General features: G+C 34.5%; 1 protein-coding gene across 3 annotated transcripts in view; it reads left to right on the top strand.

Moving 5' to 3' along the window:
• LOC145292226 (uncharacterized) overlaps positions 1–22,008 on the top strand; it is a 66,452-nt gene extending 44,444 nt beyond the window's left edge. Inside the window, exons 3-4 of one of the 3 annotated variants that reach the window (XR_013869574.1) lie at positions 5,912–5,930; positions 18,632–22,008. The gene's annotated coding sequence lies outside the window, so the exon portion shown is untranslated. Of the gene's footprint in view, positions 1–5,911; positions 5,931–12,610; positions 14,201–18,631 lie in introns of those variants that run through there. The other 2 variants (XR_013869571.1, XR_013869572.1) reach the window with 2 other exon arrangements.
• The last annotated feature ends 2,734 nt before the right edge of the window (positions 22,009–24,742 follow it).

The following is a 24,742-nucleotide window of genomic DNA, read 5'->3' as shown; positions in this document are numbered from 1 at the left end:
CTAAGGGAGCTGCGAAATTCGAATTTATTTGAAGACAGATTCCCACTAAATTGTGGACACTCTAACTTCATCTTCATAGGAATTATAGTATTAGAATTTCCTGGGCTGGGCCCCAAACTTGCCAATTCCCTTCTAGCCTCTGCCATAAACTGTGTTGAATCTCGACAAGTATTCAGTCTCTCCTCCTGCAAGGATTTCAAAATTAATTTGTCGAAAAGATTGTCCAACTCAGAAATCCACTTATGCATATCCAAAGCAAAATCCCTGGCAGATCCCAAATCTAGTTCCTCGCCCAACCAAGCCAAAGTGGTTGTTATATATACAGAACTTTTTCGCTTCTATTCGTGAAAGCAAATTCAAATTAGCCATAATGCTTCCATAGAGATTCAATGTCTCTATCCACTGTGCCACGATAATGTATAAACGTGGATTTATAAAACCAAAAAATCTAATCTTGATCACCCTTCAGGACCCGTGGCGCAATGGATAGAAACATTGAATCTCTACGGTTCCAGATGAGAATTGTCTGAAGGTGGCGGTTTCAATCCTATCCAAAGCCGTTTAGAGGCATACTTGGCCAAAACGTGATGAGACAACAACTATGGATGGCAGTAATTGCTGAGAATGCAGTTAGGAGATTCATTCTTATCTCGTCGCGATTACCACCTGATGAAGGCCAGAGAAATAGTTGGTCGAAACATCGAAACTAAAAAGATGAGGATAACAGTCCGCAATATATAAATTAATCAAAATAACAATTCCACACAAGAGGGATAAAAAAAAATGGCGTGAAACCACAACGAGTAATAAATCTCCGATAATGTTAAATTATTGTTATCAAGAAAAAAAAGGAAGAATTTGGGGACGCAATCACTGGCTAAATTAGAAATATTTATTAAACCAACGATATAAATTTAATGGTGCAAGGGAGATAATCGTATCACCCCACTCGAGTTACTAATTTCGATCTCGTGGGAACAATTTAAAACTATATTATCTAATTTAATATTTAGGCAACAGACAAACAACATTAATAAAAAATTACAGATAATAATTTTTATATATATATATATATATATATATATATATATATATATATATATATATATATATATTCCTAATCATGGAATATCAATATTATCTTCATTTGATGAATAAAGAGAAAAAAATGATGTTTTTTCTTCAAGTCACAAATTAATAATGGACGCTTCTTCCCCCCCTCCCAAGTTACAATTTAATAAGACGACAACGTTTTTTTTTATTATTATTCAGTTACAACTTAAATAAGATACCCAATTTTCTTTTTTTTTTGCAGTTACAATTTAAATAAGATGGACAATGGTTTATTTTTTAGTTACAGTTTAAATATGATATATATTTCTTATTTATTTTTACAATTTACAAATTCTGACAGAATGAAAGAAAGCAATCAGAAATCACAACAGGCTCATTTTTAAACTTCAACATAAGTTTTATTAAAGTAAAAAGATCCAAATTGAAAAAGATGTGCCATCTTTAGCTTTCTGCTGAACAGAGCCGGTAACAGCCGTAAGGGTAGTAGTTCATGGTTTATCTTTGCGTTTGCAGCATTCAAGTCTCCACGTTGTTGGAAGAATAGTTGCAACAAGTCGATGAATTAAGTGATGCCTTCCAAGGATGAATGCTGCGAGTTGGTAGTCATCATGAAGTTCATTGTAAATAACCGTCCGAATGGTGAACAAAGGGCAGGTCAAAGTGTAGACCTCAAAATCGTCTCAGAGAGACATTATATAAGTAATAATGGAAGTCAATCAACTCGTAGAGCACAACGGTGTGTGAAGAATATAATATTTCGCCTGACATCAGCACATTTGTGTTTGCAAATGATGACAACATTTCGCCCTACATTAGGGCGTTAATACATCTCAAAGAAACAAACCATGCCTCGGATAAGGAAATGAGTTTTCACGTTCATTCGACTTGCTGTCTTTTTGAAAACTGGCGCAACCTGAAACATAAAAATAGGGCCAAAAATATGACTCGGCATTTAATAAAAACAATCAATCTGATAGGTCCTGATGGAATTTTGGGTTCATTACCAAAATCCGTTTTTCGTAGTAACAAATTGAAAGGGTGAGGGGGAAAAGGTAAAAGAAACATAAAAGAAAATTTTCCGGAAATAGGAAACTAATAGAAATGAGCAAAAGAAACAGAGACCCTAAATGTGTTTAAAATGATCCAAATTTATTAAAATAAAAGTTATCAATTGCCTTTATTTCCCAAAGCTAGGGTTTTAAAAAAAAAACCCTTAAGAAACATTTAAAATAAAAAAAAAAAAAACAATACAAAAAAACAACAATTCTTAACTTGTAAGAAAGGCTGAAAAGAAAAGAACATATAAGAAGCTGAAAATAGTTCTTTTAAGTCCTTGTCTTAAGTTCAGTCTTTCTTTTAATAAAATGGGTTTTTTTCTTTCTGGAAAAGGAATCTCAAACAAAGTCTCTTTGACTTTAAATGGAAGAAAAGTGGTAAAATATTTTTCCTTTTTGAAGGCTCAGATGCCTTTAAATTCAAAGGAAAGAAAAGAAAACCATAAAACCACATTGGTGGGCTTTATGAGTACAAATAAAATAATTCTTACACGGGATAAATTCTGGTATTAATGGTATTTTTTTATGTGAAGGAAACTTCGGTTGAATAGTTTTCCAAGCTGGTCTTTTTCAAGTTTTTTGAACAAAGAAGGAATTTCCTTTCCTGGCAGTCACAGGTGCCGATAATCTGCTCGTCAAGCCGGCGAAATTAATTTCTGTCTTTTACAGAAAAGAAATCCCCAAAACACAACCAGCTTCTTCCTTTAATCCTTTAGAGACTAATTTTCCAATCGATAGAACCTTGTTGCTTTTATGATTTTTCTTTATAACTGGAAACAAAATTACGATGAAAGTTTGGTAACCATCAATGGAGTTCCCAAACGTCTTTTTCTAAAGAAGAAAAAAAAAAAACGTAACAAATTTAACGTCAAAATCTTTTTGATGGAGAACGAAGTAAGGTCGCCACCTCCAAGGCCGTGGAAACTCGAACTGACAAAAACGGGGAAAGGTCCTTTCTTCCTCTCTTCCTCACCCCCCCTCTCTCCAGAGGGTGGGAGAGTAGCAGACTGATGAAAAAGAATTATGACATGATGATGATGGAAGTGACCTGAAAAAGGCCGGCCAACGAGTGCGTTCTTTTCAGTAAATGAATATGTCATCATCATCATCATCATCATCATCATGTGCTGTCCTTCGTGTCCGAAGATGACTTCCTGTGAACCATCATTCTCCACTTGTCACGGTCGCGACTGAGGGTCTGCCAGCTTCCTGTAGGAATCAACCTACCCTTTAGATTTCGTTTGACAGTGTCACAAAACCTGAGCTTAGGTCTTCCTATGTCTCGTACACCATCCTTCAGTTGTGAAAACAGTATCTGTTTTGGTAGTCGGGAGTTCTCCATTCTGTTTACGTGCCCAGCCCATCTCAGGTTTTTCTGGATGAGAAGGTCATACATGCTTGGGAGGTTGGCTTGTGATAGGATTTGTATGCATTGACATTGAAAAGGTCTGTTCCCGGCCTAGATCGTATAAAAACACCCTTATCACAATTTCTAAACGCATGCCAAAGCACAACTGACAGGTAGAGTGAGTAGAGGGTTGGAGCAAGGACGCAGCCCTGTCTGACACCATTCTGCATGTCGAATGGATCAGAGAGCTCGCCCTTCAGCTTAACTGTGGCTTTCATGCCTGAATGAAGGGCTCTGGCAAAGCTGGTGAAGTGTGCAGGAAAGCCAAGCTTCAGCAAGACTTCCCAAAGAGTGCTTCGATCCACCATGTCAAAAGCCTTCGTAAAATCCACAAATATCATGTACAGCTCCATGTTTTGCTCCACACACTTTTCCTGGATCTGTTTGAGTGAGAAGATCATATCTGCTGTGCCTCTGTTTGCACAGAATCCAAATTGTGCCTCAGGTAGCAAGGTTTCAGCGTGCACTGTAAGCCTGTTCAGGAGAACACAAGCGAACACTTTCCCAGAGACTGAAAGCAGCTATATAACCCTGTAGTTACCGCACAGCCTGCGACCTCCCTTTTTGAATATAGTCACTAGCTGTGCGTCTTTCCAATCTTGAGGGACAGTTGCAGTGGTCCAGGCACTCTGTATGATTGTGCAGAGAGTGCTAAGTAGTTTTTGTCTTCCTCGCGTGATGATCTCAGGGTATATGCCGTCAGACCCAGCTGATTTGCCATCCTGTAACATCAGCACTACTTTGCAGATTTCATCTGAGTCGGGGCATCTGTCCATCCAGTGCTGTGTCGGGAACTGCTCCAGGTTGATTATTGCTCATTCATCAATGTCTGGCGTCTCATTTAGCAATGTTTTGAAATGCTCAGTCCATCGTTTTAGAAGCTCGCATTTGTCAGTGAGGAGAGTAGAATTGTCGCTTGCAAGTAGTTGATCGGGATGGCTCACATTTGGGCCCCAGACTGCTTTCATACTTCCATAGAAACCTTTCATGTCATTGGTGTCAGCCAGAATCTGTAGTTCAGCAGCCTTAGCCATCCACCAACTGTTTTTAAGTTCCCTACATCTGCTCTGGAGATTGCTGTTTGCCTTAGCATACTTTGCTTTGGTGGATCTAGTGTTCCTGAACAACAATGAACTTCTTGCAGCATTTCTCTGGTTGAAGATTTGCTTGATTTCTTCGCAGTTCTCACCGAACCAGTCCTAATGGTGCTTCCCGGCCAGCCTGAGGCACTCTTTGGATGTTTCATAAACAGTTTCTTTGAAGGACAGCCAATCTGAGTTTACATCTCCAGTTGGTTCAGCAAGTCTCTCATTGAGAGCATTCACCAGCTCTTCTCGTACATTTTGAATATATAAAAATAAATAAAAATTATTTCTTTATTAAAATTTCAACAGTCCAAACAAAATCATGGATGGTCAAACAGACCAATGAGGAGCCTGCTTATTTCTACAGGATTTCTTACAGTCTAAAGGAAATCATTTTTAAGAGATTAATGAGAATCTGTAGGCATTACAACATAAATCTTGCAAGTTTGAATTATTGAGATATCTTTTTTTAGATTGTTTATAAAATGGCGAACAAGACCACCACTCTTCTATTACTCATAAAATTTTATTTTCGTATTTAAAAATAAAACTACTTGGTCAATTACACGTGATTTTTGTCATGCGTACATGCATCAGATTTTTCTTTATTTTTGTTTTCTTAATATAGGTGGTGAATTTTGAATAAGAATTGATCTTTGACTGTACATAGCTAGGTAGATAGATAGATAGATAGGAAGAAAGACTGTATGAAATAAGAGTAAGGGTTCAAACTTCAAACACTATAGAATGATGGAAAACTTGCTAGTCCAATCTGCTGTTAGTTTTGACTTAGTTTTTGAGCATAGATAGATAAGAGTTTGGCTGTTAGGGTTTGGGAGAGAACTAGTAGTGGGGGGGTTCAAACAACATACAGAATGGATGAGAGTGATAGGCAGAACCTTAATAAGAAATATGTGATTTTGGTGAGTGCCTGAGTAAAGTATAAACTATAGATCATTAAAACTATTTATTTCAAAACATAACACAATCCCAAATCCGAGGTATATTCTGGCATGTATATTATGTAATTAAAATATAAAGAAAATATCTAAGGGTATCAAACGTTGATTAACACAACTTTAGTATAAATAATAAATTAATGAAATTAAAATGTAATTTTTGGAAATTTGTCGTTGAGATTAAAAACCGAATTATCTGCTCTTTGATGTCAATTGTTCTTTTAAAGAGATTTTTTAAATATTTTTTTCTCAGTTTTCGTGAAAAACAGAACTTTCTTTCTTGTTTACATTTTTCTTATATTTTTCTTTTTTATCGTAAATATAAATCAGACGAAAGAAAACTGAAAATGTAAGTGAAACCTTATTTAAAAATCTTTGTTTTTTGTTTTGTTTTTTTACTAATTATTTGAAAGTGCATAATAGTTAACACTTGAGGAGTAACTCGTAAACTAAAATAATAAATAAAATAAAACCACATAGTTCACATAAAATTAATTAAAATGACATCTTTTACTGGATTCATTTGTAATAGTTTTTACTCTATCAAAAAGAAAAGAAAAAAAAACTAATAAAAAATTTTTCCACGTTGCACCTTCCGTTTAAAGGACGATTAATCCGTTATATTCAAGTTTTCAGCTTTTAGATGGCTGCTAGTTAAAAACATTATCTTAACCCGATTATAATACCATAACAATGAAACAAATAAAAAAAAAACTATTACTTTTGTCGCACAAAATTTATGTTAAACTACTTTGTTTTGGGATTGAGGTATGTGTAAAAAAATATTTTCTTTTCATTATTATTTTTTTGATTAACCGTAATTTGCAATTGTACACTAGGTACGGGCAAAATGAATGCCGATGCTGAAAATGTATAAACATTTTGATCTCACCCTTTACTTAAAAATTCACCAAAAATCAGGAAATTAACCAATTTTAATGAAATTTTCAGTATTTAATAATGATCGCGAAATATAATGAACTAATAATTTGTGAAAATGTATTATTTTGTTTAAACAAAAAATACCTTTACTAAAGTTATGGTTTTCAGTAGTAAATAAAAACCGCAATAATTTATTTTTGCTTTTTTTATGTAAATAAAGCATCGTAATTTGTAACAATAAAAAAGAAATAATTTTTACAGAAACATTACGAAAAAAGCCCCTAAAGTCCATATTAACGAAATCGATATAACTCGAAGAAAAATTAATTTCTCGAATTACCAATATTATCATTGAATTAAACCTTGTTTATTTAATATTTTGGGTTTGTATTACTATACACATAGATTCGAAAAAGTTGTCAAAAAAAACAAATATATAACAAATAATTGTTATCAAAGGCAAGATAAGTTACTTTTCTACCAAACTGGATATATTTTTTGTGTTTTTATTCAATGTAACATATTTATTCAGCTTGAAAAACATACAGTGTTTACCGATGTATTGGAAAATTCAAGATGGCGTCTCACACCCTCTTTAACACCGTAAGTTTGGGAAAAGGTGTTATAAATAAAAAAAAAACTATACAAAATACTATTAAAAACCCGCCGAATATATGCCAACCTATGTCACATTGAGCGAGTTTTTAACAGTATTTTATTCGGTTTTTTATTTATAACACCTTTTCCCAAACTTACCGTGTTAAAGAGAGAATCAGACGTCATCTTGAATGTTCCAATACATCGGTAAACACTGTATGGTTTTCGAGCTGAATAAACATGTTACATTGAATAAAAACACGAAAAATATATCCAGTTTGGTAGAAAAGTAACTTATCTTGCCTTTGATAACATTTATTTTGGTGCAAGTCTATTATTGGGCCGAAAATGAAGTCGGTTACATGGAAAATCTGCAAAAAAACAGTATAACGTACGTACTTGTCATTGCATGTACATGTCATATTCCAAAGATCACGTAAATCGATCAAGTAGTTTTTTTTTTATTTAAGAAAATCAAATATTAAAGCACAGTTAATCGAGAATAAGTCGAGCGCCATGTTGGATCGACACTATGTCAGCTAACGCCACCTAACAGCCAAATGCGATCCACGGATCAAAGAAGGGGGAGATAATTGACATATTTATTTATTTTTTTATTTTTTTCCTGAAATGCCGAAAACAAACTTTTTCCTATTACAAATACAAATTAATAAAGTAACAATAACGACTTCTTTTCCTTTTTAGGAATGTCCGATTCAGTTATTTGGGAATAAAATGTCCGAATCAGTTATTTATTTGGAATGAAAAAAAATATAAACTGATAAAATAAGACAACGACTTCTTTTCCTAAGAGTCAACAAATTAATAATTTCAAATACTGATTTCATGTCCGAATCAGTTTTTTTTTAAATAGACTTTAAGCGGACATGAAAAAAAAGGCGATTATCTCCCCCTTCTTTGATCCGTGGATCGCATTTGGCTGTTAGGTGGCGTTAGCTGACATAGTGTCGATCCAACATGGCGCTCGACTTATTCTCGATTAACTGTGCTTTAATATTTGATTTTCTTAAATAAAAAAAAACTACTTGATCGATTTACGTGATTTTTGGAATATGACATGTACATGCAATGACAAGTACGTACGTTATACTGTTTTTTTGCAGATTTTCCATGTAACCGACTTCATTTTCGGCCCAATTTGCACCTTTATTTGTTATATATTTGTTTTTTGACAACTTTTTCGAATCTATGTGTACAGTAATACAAACCCAATATTTTTACACAAAAAATTATAATTGCAAAAATTATTTCTATTTTTTTTTTACGCTTACATTTTTAACGTAATCTACATGTAAGATTCTAATATTTCCATTGCACGCATGAACGTATAATTATCAACGTAAGATAATGTTCATATAATCTTGGAAAATAAAGTAAAAAAAAATTAAATTAAAAAACAGGAACATAAAAAAAAATAATTTAATTAAAAAATGATAACAATTATACCAACGTTGCATGTCGGTAAGTACGGATGATGCACAGACTTGAAAAAAAAACCAGTCTGCTTTGCCCACCCCTCCTCCTCCTCCTCCTCCTCCTCTCTTCAACTACCCGCCTGTTTGTGTTTATCAACTTTAAATTTGAATTTATAATTTCAATATTTCATTTAAATTATTTATTTGTCCGAAAGAAAAAAAAAAAAAACACACACACACAAACAAAAGTTATTTTTTATAAAAATTCAATGTTGTTTTAACTCAAAAATTGTTCTTATTTGTTACTTATTTGCCAGTTTAATCTTCTTTTTAATTTATCTTTTTTTAATTTTTATTTTCTTGCGAAACTGAAATATTTAGTAACACATACTTAACAGGGAAGGGGGGTATTCTTAGTTTCAGAAAAGTAGAACTTCATAACTAGAAAAAGAACCCCCTGAAAAGTCATTAAATTTATTTGTTTTCAAAAAGTTTTTAATTTTTTCCCCAGTTTTGCGGGCACCATTTTTTTTGGGGGGGGGGGGTATTACTTTCAGGAAAGTGGATTTTTCCGCTAAGTGGTAGGTGGAGGGGCAATCCCAGAACAGTGTTTCCGGTAGATGGCAGTCTCAGTAGATTTGTTTGTGGCGCGCGTGCGCATGCGCGTCACAAAGATGGCCGCCAAAGAACACAATGCATAATACAACTTTTTACATCTCGAAAACTACTCATTTCTGCAAAATTTGAATGAGATTTTCGTATTCAGCATAGTCGAAAACTTTTAAAAGTCGTCATTTAAAAGAAAATTGTGGAGGGGGACCTAATTTGAAAAAATACCAAAATAAGATTTCCAGAACGATTAATATATTAAAATATTAGCTTCAAATTATCTTGAAGCAATGAATATTTTATAATAAAATAAAAAATGATGAAGTTTGCTTTCTAATTTAAAGAGAAAAGAAAAAGTATGTTTACAGAATTTGAACCAAACCAAACCGACTTTTCCCAAACTAAAACTAAGGTTAAGATTAATAATTAAAAATAAATACATTTCGGTTTAAAATACAAAAGATGCTGTGGAGACGCTCACTAATTAACATAGGTTGGTGAGTGAGATAAATAAAGGTATCAATCACCAATACCGGGAGAGTCCGGCAACGACCGTCAAATAGGCAAGACACCTATGCTCCATCCAGTAAGACATGCAACACGCCACCTGCCGAAATATCTCCAACTGAAGTATATCTGAAGACATGTAAATATATATATATAACTTTTCTTCCTAATATATTATTGTATACCTTTACTTTAGTGTTCTTGTTAATTATTTCTGCAGACACACAAAAAAACAATACATATGTTACACTTTAGAGTGGAAAATAACTTTCCTATCTTAGTTTAGTGTAAAATGGACAAAAAGTTTTCACACATTCCAATGTGTTATTAAATCTCACCAGTTTCGAAATTTCAAAGCTTAGGTGTGGGCAAAAATAGCTGAGAAAAACAGACCTCTATTCTTCTTAAAAGAGATTTATCATAATTATTTTTTACTATACGTCTAAATTTTGTTAGTATTTAAAAGATAACAAACCCATGTTAATCTCTAAAATAAAAAAAATGTATACTAACGTGTTATATATGAAGCGACGCTCACTATTTGTTTGTAAGTAAACAAGCAACTGGAGCACTGTAAAAGTGGTGGGCGAATGTTTATTTAATGGACATTTGATGAGATCATTTGCGAGCACCGATTCCATGGGCCAGAGGTTAGAACTGTTGACTCTCAATGCAATGGTTGTAGGTTCAGTCCTCAGCTAGGGAAAGGTGTTAGTCAAGCTGCACTGATAAGTTGTGATACAACAAAACAATGTGGTATGTGGGTGACTATATATATATATATATATATAAATTCGTTTGTATTACAATCCACAGACAGATGAATAAGTAGTCAAAAATTAAAAATATAACAAACAAATGTTATCAAAGGCAAAATAAGTTACTTTTCTACCTATCTGGAAAAGTTTTTAGTGCTTTTATTCACTTTAAAATGTTTAATCGGATCGAAAATCATATAGTGTTTATTGATAGATTTGAACAGGAAAAATGGCAGCGAACTGATTCTTAAATATGTAAAGATTGGAAATATGAGTTACAACTATAAAATTATACAAAATACTGTTAGAAACCCATAGAATATATGTCACAGTAACATAAGCGAAGGGAGAGGCCAAATGTTTATATATTTTATGGATCAACCAATCATTTTGCACATACTTATGAAAAGTTGAGTTGCATATTTACAAACCAAGCTATCTATCACCTAAAGGCGACAAGAAAATAAAAGTAAAAAACATTATTAATGGGTGAGGATTAGGAGCAAAAATAAAGTAAGGGCCATACACTAAGTTCTAAATTAAATATGTATTGAACATATCACACCTCTGTAAGTTACTACTAAACTAGAAAAACAAATTGTCTTCTCTTATCATGTGTCAAAATCTAGTTGCAAAATACATTGATCAGTTTCACATGAAACAATGTCCCATTTAATATACATACCATGAAATTTATAAGAATTCTAATCACCAGCACAATGATGTCGTGATAAAAGATGGTGTGACTCAGTTTTGTTTTTAGACATAAGTAGGTGAATTCTACATACTGAAGTTTATTGCCAACTCAGAATTTCTCATCAGGAAGGCTAGGAAGAAGAGATGTTTTTATTTTCTTTAGTGAGAAAGAGATAAATTTGCATTCTTCCCCTTATGGGAGCCGTGACATGTAGGGGACATCTTTTTTAAGAAGTCAATTCTGTTTGGTTGATGGAGACTCAGCCGATGTCTTAGGAATAGAATTAAAACTAGGCTTGCGCTCACATAAGCAAATTGTTTTAGAATAAGAATGAAGAATTGAAAGCTTCTGGGCTGTCATTTTCCATATTATGGTTGATGTTTGCTATTTTTCATACCTTTCACATTTTAATAGAATGTTGAATTTTCAAAACCTAACTTCTATAGGTTTAAGTTAGCTATGCTTAAATGAATCTAAACTTAAACAGTGTGTTTGATCCATCTTTTTTTTTTATTTTACAAGGGTGTCACCACTTATCAAGGCCCAGAGGCCACTCGAGGATAAGGGTTAATAGGTATACATTAGTCATTGTGATTTTAGCATAGTAAACAGTGGGAATTTTGAGACTTGGATTACTTAGGGGGACGATTCAATTAGAATTTGTTCACATTGGACTTTTTCTTTTTTTTTTCATAGGTATCAACTCATTATCAAGGCCAAGAGGCCACTCAAGGATAAGGGTTAAAGAGTGTACAGTAGAAATTGGACAATATAATAATCATTAGTAATTAAAATTTGTTAAATTTGATAACTTTATTAAGAACCAGTCAATATAACTCGAATTTGTACTGAACTGGAGCTGCATCATTCAAGCCAGTACTACACTACTAGGATTTTACATTTAAGAATATTTATACACTATCAAAATTATCAACAAATTCACAGAATGCTTTAGCATCCTGATCTCTGTTGTTATGGCACATGTTCGAATACTATAAAACATGGTCGTTTTTCATTCAAATCTCGTCAAATATTTGTAATAAATCGTCCTCAACAGTAAATAAATTTTATTCATTCTATTCATCCGTTTTAATCATTGCTATCTTTGTGTTGTGAAGAAATGAAGTGAAAAGAAGATAAAGGATTTTTTAAAATCTTTGTTCCCGAGAAAACGTCAGTCGTTTATCAATGAAAGTAAAAAAAATTATATTTGTAAAATCATGGAATTTTCTTTCACTTCTACCTTTTCATGCATATTTTTTACAATTTTATCAATGAAGGGTTAAACATTTAATTTTTTTAGATCCAGAATTAAAAAATGATGTCACAAATTCGTTTCAAATGTATAACTTTATTTTTTTATTTTACAGTTTTGATTTCAATTGATAAAAGTAATATTTTATGCCAAATCTTAAAAATATTATGAAAATAAAATATTTAATAAATTGAAACAAAACAGATTTGATTGAAGTACAGAGTTGGTTTAAATAATTTATTGTCTTTTAAAATTGTTTTTTTTTAACAGGATTATTTTTGTTTACAGATTACATTCTGGAATCTTTTACTCAATTTGACTCCTATCTGCTTTGTGGAAACAATAAAACAGACAGTATGGAAAACAATCCTAGAAAGAAATATCATTGTGAAACTTGTGGGTTAAAATTTTTTAATATTGCAGCTTTAAAAAGACATTCAGAAACACATAAAACTCACTGCTGTGAAGTATGTAATACTTCATTTCCATATAAGTCACACTTAAAACAACATATGCGAACACACAGTGGAAGAAAGCCGTTTTCTTGTGAAATATGTGAATCTTCGTTTTCCAATAAGGCACATTTAGTTAAGCATATGCAAATACACGCTGAGACAAAAAGATACAGTTGTAAAGTTTGCAGCTCAACTTTTAAATACAAGTCGAGCATAAAAATCCACATGCGAATACACAGTGGAGAAAAACCATATAGTTGTGATTTGTGTAGTTTGTCTTTTCCTGTTAAGTCAGGGTTAAAAAAACACATGCTAACACACACTGGGGAAAAGCCATATAGTTGTGATCTTTGTAGTTCTTCTTTTTCATCTAAGTATGGTTTGGACAGACATAAACAAGCTCACACTGGAGATAAACCATATTCTTGTGAAATGTGCGAATCTTCGTTTTACACCAAGCACGACTTAAAATTACATGTGCGAACGCATACTGGAGAGAAAGAATACAATTGTGAATTGTGTGCTTCTAGCTTTTCAAGAAATGTATATTTAAAAAAGCACATGATGCGGCACATGGGTGTAAAGCCATATAGTTGTGATTTATGTAGTTCTACTTTTTCAGATTATTCAGGATTAAAAACGCACCTACAAACACATACTGGATTAAAGCCTTATCACTGTGATTTATGTAATTCTTGCTTTTCAATGAAGTCGCACTTAACAGTGCATAGACGAACTCACACTGGAGAGAAACCATATTCTTGTGAAATATGTGAATCGTCGTTTTGCACTAACTCAGAATTAAAGTTACATGTACGAACACATACTGGAGAGAAACCATATCATTGTGAATTGTGTGGCCGTTGTTTTGCACGTAATTCACATTTAACACTTCACATAATGAAACACACAGGAGAAAAACCACACGTGTGTGAAGTATGTGGTTCTTCTTTTAGAGAAAAGTCAAAATTAATGCGACATATGAAAACTTACATTGATAAAGAACATCCAAAAAAGAACAAAGGAAAAAAAACATAAATTTAGAAAAAAATGTACTATCGTGAAGTATGCTACTGCCTATTTCTGCAAATATCATATTTACTGATACACATTGAAGAAAAGTTATAGTTGTGAACTGATTTTTTGTTTTAGTTACAATGCAGGGTGTTATCCTCTCCCCAGACCTGCAAACCAAGCACTTGTGCACCATCCTATAACCTTTCATTTTTATAAAGAAAATAATTTTTATATAATTCAATCCTTGGCCACATCTATGTGGATGTGGATAAAAGTTTTAGTTGTGATTTGTGTTTTTTTTTGTTTTTTTTTTCAGTTAATTCAAGCTTAAAAAGATGCGAACACACAGACCCATCCCTAGGTAGAATACAATGTTAAGAAAATTAAAAATAAAATAAAAATCATATAATTTGTAGTTCTTTTTTCTTTGATCTAAGTCAAGCTTGACTGATATAGACAAACTCACACTTAGAGATAAACCATATACTTAGTAAATGTGTGACTCTTCTGTTTAGTCCAAATGCAGCTTTCTGATACGTATGCAAAAACATACAGAGTTGAATGTTTACTAGACACAATCTTTGAGTGTATCTCTCTAGAGTATAGAGAGGTTTGTGATGACACCCTGGCTTAACCATACTTCTCTCATCAGTAAACTCAGACTATTAAAAATAACAATATTCACAGCTCAAATAAAAGCTTCTTGATATGGCTACTCCACTCTGGCATATACCAGGAATGGTGCTCCTTCGCCAAGTGATATTACCTATTGTAACAGTATTAAGCTAGATACTACACCAGACTAGATGAATTCTTGTTCTAGAATCTGTTAAACCAGACACCACATGAAAAATATACTGTTACATAGTTAACTGGTCAATTAGAGGTAAACAAGGGTTCAGTGGAACACTCAAATATATATCATAGGGAGATCAAGTATTAGCCTTAAGAAGAGGCCCTTTAATTGCTGAGAACTTCGATTGAAGTAAAATGAAGTACAAAACAGTGAAAAGTTTTATAGTCATGATCCATGTTGTTTTGTTTTTTTTTCGATTAAGTAAATCATGAAGCTGAATACTCCACTAGACTAGATGAATTTTTGTCCTGGAATCCAGTAAGAGCAAGATACTATAAGAAAAACATAACTGATCAAGTCATGAGAAAAATGTAATGTTCTTCACTTCTTTACTTACTCAAGATTTAAGAAGTAAAGGAGAATTTAATGGAACACATGTATATTTATGTACTCATACAGTGATCAAGTGTAAGCCTCCTAAAAGGACCCTTTGATTTTTGAGAACTTTGATTGAAGTAAAATGAAACAAAAGAGAAACCATACAGTTGTGAATCGTTTGTTTTTAGATTTTCAAAGAATTCATAACGATGTAGATGAGAATACACACAAAAATCTATACACTTGGACATCTATGTATCTCATATAGAAATCTAGTGTTAGCCCCTAGAAGGGGTTCTGTGATTTTTGACAACTTAATGGTGTAACATGGAAAAAAGGAAAACCATATAGTTGTGGTTTATGTAATTCTTTTTTAATAAAGACTAGAATATTCAGATACACTAGAGAGAAAACTTTTGTAAAATGTATGAATCTTCATTTTCATCTTTGCTGCACCTAATAGCACATGAATACCTACCATGAAATGATTGATGATACCACATTCTATTGGCAAATGTGCACTCCACTGCCTAGCACAACAAAGTATGTACATATCTTCATTGAAAGATTTGTGGATAGATTTCCCTAAAATATTAAACAGAAAGGTGACAGTGTTCTGTGAGAAGACAGAAAGCAAGAAGGCAAATACACAAAAGACAAAGTCATCAAGCAGTGTTATATGGAACAAATATAAAAAGGCTGAACTGATTGTGTAACTGTTCTGTGAGTATGACTTCAATAGAGCTAAACAGAAAAAGATCACTATATCAGGATCTCAAGAATATGATCTTTTAGAGAAATAGGTGAAATAAACATTGTACTGGTTCTAATAGGTTCAACTAACGTTATCAAAAACATTCTAAAAAATATTTAAGACAATCTGTAGCAAGATACAGATATCAGACGTAAAAAAGGACACTGTCTATCCTTAAATAAATATAAATTTAAATCACAAGGAAATGAAATGTTAGTTCTCAGAGAACTTGAATGCTTACTAGAAAGAACTTGGATGCTTACTAAACACTATCCTTGAGTATTTAAGATTTCTATGTACAGGAGATTGTCAGGAAAACCTTACATAAAGATACGTTTTTCTACAAGTAAACCCTGACTACATATTCAAAATCATATAGTATTCACAGCCCAAATAAGATCTCAGTATGGCTAACCCATACTAGTTTTTATGAGGAGTGGTGCGCCTTCTCAAAGTGATGTTAACTCCAGTAACAGTACGAAGTTGGATACTTCATCAGGCAAAGGGAATTCTTGTCCTGGAATCCAGAAATTACAAAAAAATATATAACTTTTTTTAAAACGTCAATTGAGGAGAGGAAAATTATATTCCCAACTTCTTTCTAAACTCGGTGTTTGAGAGGGTAAGGAGAATTTTAATGGAATATTCGAATATTCATGTATCTCAAACAGAGATCAAGAGTTAGCCCCAGGAAGGGGTTCCTTTATTTCTGAGAACTTCAAATGAAGTAAAATAATAAACAAAAGAAAAGCAAGAGAAATACTAAGTAAATATTAAAAATAACAATTTGACAAGGCTATATACTGGCTCATGCAAAGAAAGGGACAGCTTCTAGTGAAGAGCACTTGGCTAAATACTCCAAAATAGATGAATTCTTGTCCTTTAATCAAGTAAGACTAAGGGACCAAAAGAAAGATATTATAACATAGTTAACTGTTCAGTTGGGGAGAGAAAAATGAGTGCTCTTCACCTCTTTAATAACTAAATATTTGAGAGGTAAAAGAACTTTAGTTGAATAATCAGATATCTATGTCTCATATTGAGTTCAAGTGTTAACCGTAATAGTTAAATGAAATAAAATGATAAAAGTTATATAGTTTTGATCTACAAGTAAACCTTATCCAAATATTCAAAATAACATTGTATTCGAAGCCTAAATAAGAATTTATATGATTTATATACTTCGGCCCACTGTTCTCATCTTGTGTGTTATTATCACGTTTTTGTCAATTTAACTTCGACTGTTTTTCATGTGTATCTTGTGGAATTCAGACATCTTTCTATTGAATTTGGGAATCGGCATGGAATTTCAAGTTTTATTTAATCTATGGAAGTAGCATGATCCAATTCTCTCTCCTCTGATCTTGAGCACGTAGTACAATGGGGTAAGGAGTGGCTGGTTACTTTTAATGCATCTAAAACCAAGCTTCTCTCTTTACATTATCAACATTCTGACCCACATCTGGCATCAATTGAAATGAATGGCTCTCGTCTTCAGGAGACCTCAAGTTTTGACAAGCTTCTTGGCTTGACCATTACTCCTGATCTTAAATGGAACACGTACATCAAATCTGTTGCCAAGGCCGCTGGAAAAATGGTGGGATCTTTCTATCGATCCTGTAGATATCTCACTGCTGATGCTATTCTCTATCTATATAAGAGCCAGGTACGTCCAAGGATGGAATACTGTTGCCTCATCTGGGCAGGAGCTGCTAGAAAGGACTTGTCCTGCCTTGATAGAGTTCAAAATAGACTTCGTAGCCTCGTAGGAGATGTCCTTTTCTCTTCCTTGCAACCTCTATCTCACAGAAGATGTTGCGAGTTTGTCTCTGATGTATCGTTATTTTCATGGAAAGTGTTCGACTGAGCTTCAATCTATGGTCCCCCCTCGCCAAACTTTCACAAGAAACACTCGTCTAGCTGTAAACACTATCAAAAATTCCCCCCACTCTTTATCTGTGCCTAAACCTAAACGTAGATTCCATGAACAAAGCTTCTTTCTTAGAACTGCACGCCTGTGGAATTGTCTTCCGTTTTCCTGCTTTCCGGCTGACTACAATATGATTATCTTTAAGTCTAACATAAATAAGTTCTTGATGAGCCGTTCCATATAAGTTATCAAATTTACCAAATTTTCATTACTAATGATTACTATATTGTCCAATTTCTAATGTACACTCTTTAACCCTTATCCTTGAGTGGCCTCTTGGCCTTGATAATGTGGTGATGCCTATGCAAAAAAAAAAAAAAAAAAAATGTTCTCATTCCATCAGCTATGACTAGTCTTTTGGAATTTAGAATTCAGAGCGAGAGCAGGCTACTTCCATAAATTAATTAAAGGGTTCTATTTAAAATTCTGTGCAGATTTTCGGGTTCAACAAAACACACTGAAAGAGGGTCGGAGGTTACATTGACTAAAACATGCAAATAACAAGATGAGAACTGTAGTTTGAAGAATCCAATAATATGAATAATCAATTCACATCTCAAAAGTTCAGAATTTAAATAAGAATCTGTCAACAAGGTTCTACACAATAATTCAATGATTGATGAGGCAAATGAGAATACGCACATGACAAAAGTCATATTCATATTTAGTATTCCTTCTTTCTGTTCAGAAAAGTGCTAGTTAAACTAGCATATAAACAACTCATGTCAACAAAATGCAACTTTTCATTTTGGGCAAAACATTCAAATTCATTATTACAAATACAATATTGGATTTGATATTTTTAAACGAGAAATCAATATATTTTATGACATCATTTTGTTCAAGACATTATGAAACCCACTTGTTTATAAATGTTTTTAAATTTCAAACGTTGAGCATTTTGATGGCTTCCTTTCATAGCATCTTCAATGTGTTTCATCAAAGTTTTAGATAATCGCTGATTTTCTTTTCTTCCCAGCTCTTGGTACTGCCTTCTCCATTTGCTAAGAGCAAAAACTTTGTGTATAAATGGATCATCCGACCATGATAATTTTTTGATACCTTGAGAACTGACATTTTCATACCAAATATCATTTTTATATATGGAATGTTGAAACATTTGTTTTTAAACTATAATATTAGAAAATAAATATGAATTTAAATCTGAAATTAGTTGTTATTTTTCCATGTTTTACAGTAATATTATGAGTCTAAGTTTGCATCATTCATGAAAACTGTCTTATTTATAACTTGAAAATAGATAGTTATAGAAAGAACTAAATTTGATTAAAGGTAATAGTCTGTGATTCAGAGATGGAACTACACTGCATTTTTTCCGTTTTTGATCAGTGACAACTTTGGACATTTTGAAAATTTGGTGTGGAGTTGTGGTGTTTTATCGTAGAACGGAAGACAGACCAAAACCTCTTTACTAGGCTTTACCGAACTAATTTCACAGCCAATAATAAACGTAAGAGCAAATAGTAAACGTAAGAGCATGTAGCAGCAGTAAATGCAGGAACTGTTAGTAATGAAATGTTGAAGAAAAAAAAAAAACTCAGCCCTTTTAAAAAGGAAAAGGAACGTGTGCAAAAATCACGTGCCATAGAAACTTTTACTTTAACGGAAATAACAGGAGTTCAATTAGGCATTAATGAATTAGTGAAAATAAAGAGTTTCATGTCTACGTGTGAGAGATTTGCACTTTGGTGTCAGTTTTTTGATTTGGAGCTGAAAGGCTGTTATATACGAAAAAAGGAATGCAAATATAGAATATGTATTAAAAAAAAATTAAAATGTTGCAAAAGGAAAAAAAGAGACAAGAAAAAGTAAACATGAAATCAACAAGAGTACATTTGTGTATTTCATCGATAAATAGACGACATTCAGTGTGTGAATTGTGATTGTTATGGATTTTTGTGTATGTTTTAAATAACTGTCAGTCGTAGTTTGACAGACAAGCTTTTGATCATAGATTATGTGTGTCATTGTTTGCTTGCAGGAAGAATTCGGAGAATGGGTGTTCTATGCATATGACACTTAAACTTTTGATGTCTAGAAGGCCATTGTAACAGTAGGATAACTCTGTAAATTATAAGAGTTACCTCCCTTGTATTGAGTTGTAGAGACAGTAGTAGTTCTTCCAAAATGGCCGAATAAAGCAGTTACTCTTAACCTCGTGTCTTAAGAGTATTCATTACAATTATATACATAACGTTGTATTTCATGGTGGCACTGGTTACCAAACAACCCAAAAAAATAAAATAAAAAAATAACGACGTCTAAAAGAAGAAAAAAAAAAGCCTATCACAAAAAGTGAGTACACTATTTTCTACAAGAAAAAAAAAAGAACTTTTCCCTCTAAAAAAAAAAAAATGGTGTTTTCCAACATTACACTGCCTGTCCTGGACTGGACGAACGAAAATAAACACGAGGCATATAACAAATGGGTCGACTTTATGTCCTGATACTTCACTATCAACAAAGTTTATGAAAAATTGTAATACAATTACATACTGCTGAGCACCAGACCAAAGGGTCGCGAAGTATTAAAAAATGCCCAACTCGCAAGCGAGCAAAAAGAAATATCCAAAAATATATTCATGGTGTTTGAAACCCATATGATTCAAAAACCAAACAAATGGGTTAAGCGCTTGGAATTTTCATCAATGCAGCAGAACGAACACACGGTGGACGACTACCTAGTCAGACTGAAACCTAAAGCCGACAGATGCGACTTCGGTAACAACAAAGACGAGCACATTCTGGAACAAATAATAAAAGGGCTTAGGAGTGCTGACGAAAGAAGAAACCTGATAGCTAAACCAGAATTGGCTCTCAAATCAGCCATAGAAAGCATCAGGGCGTACGAAGCCACCACAAAAAAACAATTTGTGGTACAAAAATGCCAACAAAGGGAAACACAAAGAATACTACGAGGTATCTCTAAAAAACAAACCCAACTGCATGAGATGTGGAAAGATTCACAAAAAAAAAAATAACAGAAAGAAGAATGTTATGCCTTCAACAAAACTGCATTTATATTTGCCCTCTATAGCCCCACAACAGCGGAGTTACTATCTTTAAGAGCATATCTGAGAAAAAAGACCACATACTGCCTTCACATCTCTCGGCTAACATCCACATCTGTGGTGACTTCAACGTCTATAACGTGGAATGGCTGACCCATTCAAATAAGACAGATGATGAGGGGAGGTTTTGTCATGATTTTGCTATTGCTTATGACCTCACTCAGATTGTTCGCGAACCCACCCGTGTGCCCGATACACCCAGTCAATATGCAAGCCTCCTAGACCTTTTTCTCTCAACTTCCCCTGAGCTATGTTCATGTTCCGTTCATTCTCCTCTAGGATCCTCCGACCACTCTGTCGTATCAGTTAAGATAAAAACGAAATGTAAGAAGCCCCCAGACGTACCCCTCCACTGTACTGTATACCGATACTCTATGGCTGACTGTGATAGCTTCCGTACATTCATATCTGATTTACCTCTGCACTCCATGTTTAAAAAGGAAGTGTCCTCTATAGTATCAGATCTGACCGAATGGTTAATTGTAGGCATAGACCAATTCATACCATCTAAAAAATTCTAACAAAAACCTAACAGCCAGCCATGGTTCTCCCCAGAATGTGCTGCTGCTATCACGCACAGAAATCACTTTTTCCATAGCTACCAATGTAATAGATGCACTGAGACTAAAGCTGCTTTCAGGACTGCCAGCAACAACTGTAAAAGAGTAATCAAAAATGCAAGAGAGCTATATGCCCAGTCTGTTAAATCCAAGGTAGCTGATCAGCGGCTTGGTTCCCACCAATTTTGGCAAATAACAAATAGGATCCTGAACAGAAGTGTGCGTTCTATCCCAACCATTATCAATGGACCAGAGGTCATCTCGTCAGCATCAGACAAGGCCAAACTATTTGCAAAGAACTTTGCAGCTAATTCTACCCTATGCGACGAAGGCCATCAACTCCCCATATTTCCTCCTATAACACAACAAGCTAGGTAACATACAAATATCCGTGCAGGAGGTCGCCAAGCTAATCAAGAATCTAGATTCCAGGAAAGCAACTGGCTCTGATGGCATCCCAATTATAGTGTTAAAAAAGCTTCAACCAGAACTTGCTCCCATATTTACGAAACTATTTAAGCGCTGCCTTAAGGAGTAGTGCTTTCCGACTCCCTGGAAGACCTCCTCAGTTTGCCCTGTATTTAAGAATTCAGGTGATAAGTCATCTCCCTCTCAGTACAGACCAATAAGTCTCCTGTGTGTTATGAGTAAGTTGCTGGAATCCATATTAAATAGAGAAATAGTCAACCACCTCAGCAGGAATATCTTCTTAGTGACACACAATATGGTTTCCGCTCTGCAAGATCTACAGCAGATGTGCTGACGGTTATATCCCACAGGATTAGTGAATCTCTTGACAAAGGCTTCCTTTCTAGGGCAATTGCTCTTGACATATCAAAGGCCTTTGACAAGGTATGGCATAAGGGTCTACTTCACAAGATTTCCAGCTACGGTATAACTGGAAATGTTTTCTCAATCATTAAATTATTTCTCTCCGATAGGCTCATAAGAGTAGTGGTAGATGGACAAAAATCGGAGGCCTGCAATATAAATGCTGGAGTCCCTCAGGGGTCAAGCCTTGGCCCAACTCTCTTCCTGATCTACATCAATGACCTCCCTAAACACATACTTAAATCATTCGTTGACATCTATGCTGATGACACGACCATCTACGGCAACACATCAAAGGCTGTAAATGACAAAGTTCTCTCTGATTCTCTCTCCTCTGATCTCGAGCGCGTGGTTCAGTGGGGAAAGATGTGGCTGGTTACCTTTAATGCATCCAAAACCAAACTCCTATCCTTACATCATCAACGCTCTGATCCCCATCTGGTATCAATTGTGATGGATGGCTCTCGTCTGGGTGAGGCCCCATGTTTTGACAAGCTTCTGGGTTTGACCTTTACTCCTGATCTGAAATGGAACACGTACATCAAGTCTGTTGCCAAGGTCGCTGGAAAGATTTTTTTTTTTTTTTTTACACAGTGATCACAACTTATCAAGGCCCGGAAGCCACTCAGGGATAAGGTGGGATCCTTCTACCGCTCCAGAAGATATCTCACTACTGATGCAATTCTCTATCTATATAAAAGCCAAGTACGTCCAAGCATGGAATACTGTTGCAATATCTGGGCAGGAGCTGCTAAAAACAGCCTATCCTGCCTTGACAGAGTACAAAATAGACTTTGTGGCTTAGTGCGGGATGCCCTTTTCTCTACCCTGCAACCTCTCTCCCACAGAAGAAACGTTGCGAGCCTATCCTTGTTTTATCCTTATTTCCATGGCAGGTGCTCGTCTGAACTTCAATCTCTGGTCCCCCCTCGCCAATCTTTCACGAAAAACACCCGTCTAGCTGAATCCACTGTGAAAAATTTCCCCCACTCTATATCTATGCCTAAATCAAAACGTGGATTCCATGAACAAAGCTTCTTTCTTAGAACTGCACGCCTGTGGAACTCTGTTCCGTCTGCCTGCTTCCCACCGGACTACCACTTGGATGTCTTCAAGTCCAATGTTAACAAATTCCTAATGAACCGCCCCCTTAAGTAAACACTTTATAAAATCTCCACAATAAGTAATGTACTTGCAATAACCCTTATTCCTGAGTTGCTTCCGGGCCTTGATAAGTGGTGATCACTGTGTAAAAAAAAAAAAAAAAAATTAAAAATTAAAAAAAAAAAACATGCAGAAGATGTAACGGGTTACACCACTTTGAACAGTACTGTTTAACGAACTTACAAGGTCGGAAGAACAAAAAAAAAAAAAATACTCCCAAATCAAGACAGGAGAATAGCTCATACAGAGCCAGGAAACAAACTCACCCAAATGGATTTAACAAGCAACAAAGCTACAGAAAGAAAAAAATAAACTTAGCAACCAAAGAAGGCGACGAATCTGACCAAGACGACGATGACATATACTTATACACAGTAAATGCGGACAATGACAAACGCAAAGAAATTTTCGCCAATATAGACTGCGAAGATGCAGAAAATAAGACATAAAATACGAATGAAAGTCGACACAGGGGCAAACGGAAATATCCTATCCGTCAGAATATATAATAAAATATACCCACAAAATGGCTACCGGAAACCGGACAAAATAAAAAATGGACTAAGGGAGATAACCCCTACCTACCCAAAACAAGAGTTAACTACCCTGTGGGCCGCTAATGGGACAAAAATAACTCACTATGGTTCTATAATACTAAAAATAAGACACAAGGATTCAGCAACCATCAAAGCTAAATTTTTTATATGTAACAGTGACACCACAATACTGAGTCTAAGACCATGCATACGACTTGGCCTAGTAACTGTCAATTGCAGCATTACTAACGTGCACACTCTAAAACAATTGCAGAACATCGAAGACGACGAAGACCTAGCAAAAGAATACCCGGATAGATTTCAAGGGATAGGGAAATTCCCAGGCCTTCAAAAGATATATCTTGATGAAGATGCAATGCCAGTGGTCAAACCACCCAGAAAATTCCCAGTTCACCTCAGGGAACAACTTAAACAAGAACTTGAAAAAATAGAAGACTTGGGGTAACTGAAAAAGTAAAGGAACCAATGGACTGGGTGAATGCAATTGCATGCAGCCGAAAAAAAAAATGGTGCCCTACATATATGCCTAGACCCAAAACCACTAAGCAAATACATCAAAAGAACGCACCACAAAACTCCAACTCTGGAAGAAATCTTCCACAAACTAACCGGTGCAAAGCATTTTACAAAACTAGATGCTAATCCTAATTTACCCTATACGTGCTTCAGGGTTGCACTTGCTAACACCACTGCATTTATATTTGCCCTCTTTAGGCCCCACAACAGCGGAGTTACTATCTTTAAGAGCATATCTGAGAAAATTGACCACATACTGTCTTCACATCCCTCGGCTAACATCCACATATGTAGTGATTTCAACGTCCATAACGTGGAATGGCTGACCCATTCAAATAAGACAGATGATGAGGGAAGGTTTTGTCATGAT

Source organism: Euprymna scolopes, chromosome 13, assembly GCF_053919585.1.
Source record: "Euprymna scolopes isolate OS-2025 chromosome 13, ASM5391958v1, whole genome shotgun sequence".
Taxonomy (NCBI): Eukaryota; Metazoa; Mollusca; class Cephalopoda; order Sepiida; family Sepiolidae; genus Euprymna; species Euprymna scolopes.
Note: the sequence above shows the minus strand (reverse complement) of the source record. Positions and strands in the feature narration are given on the sequence as shown.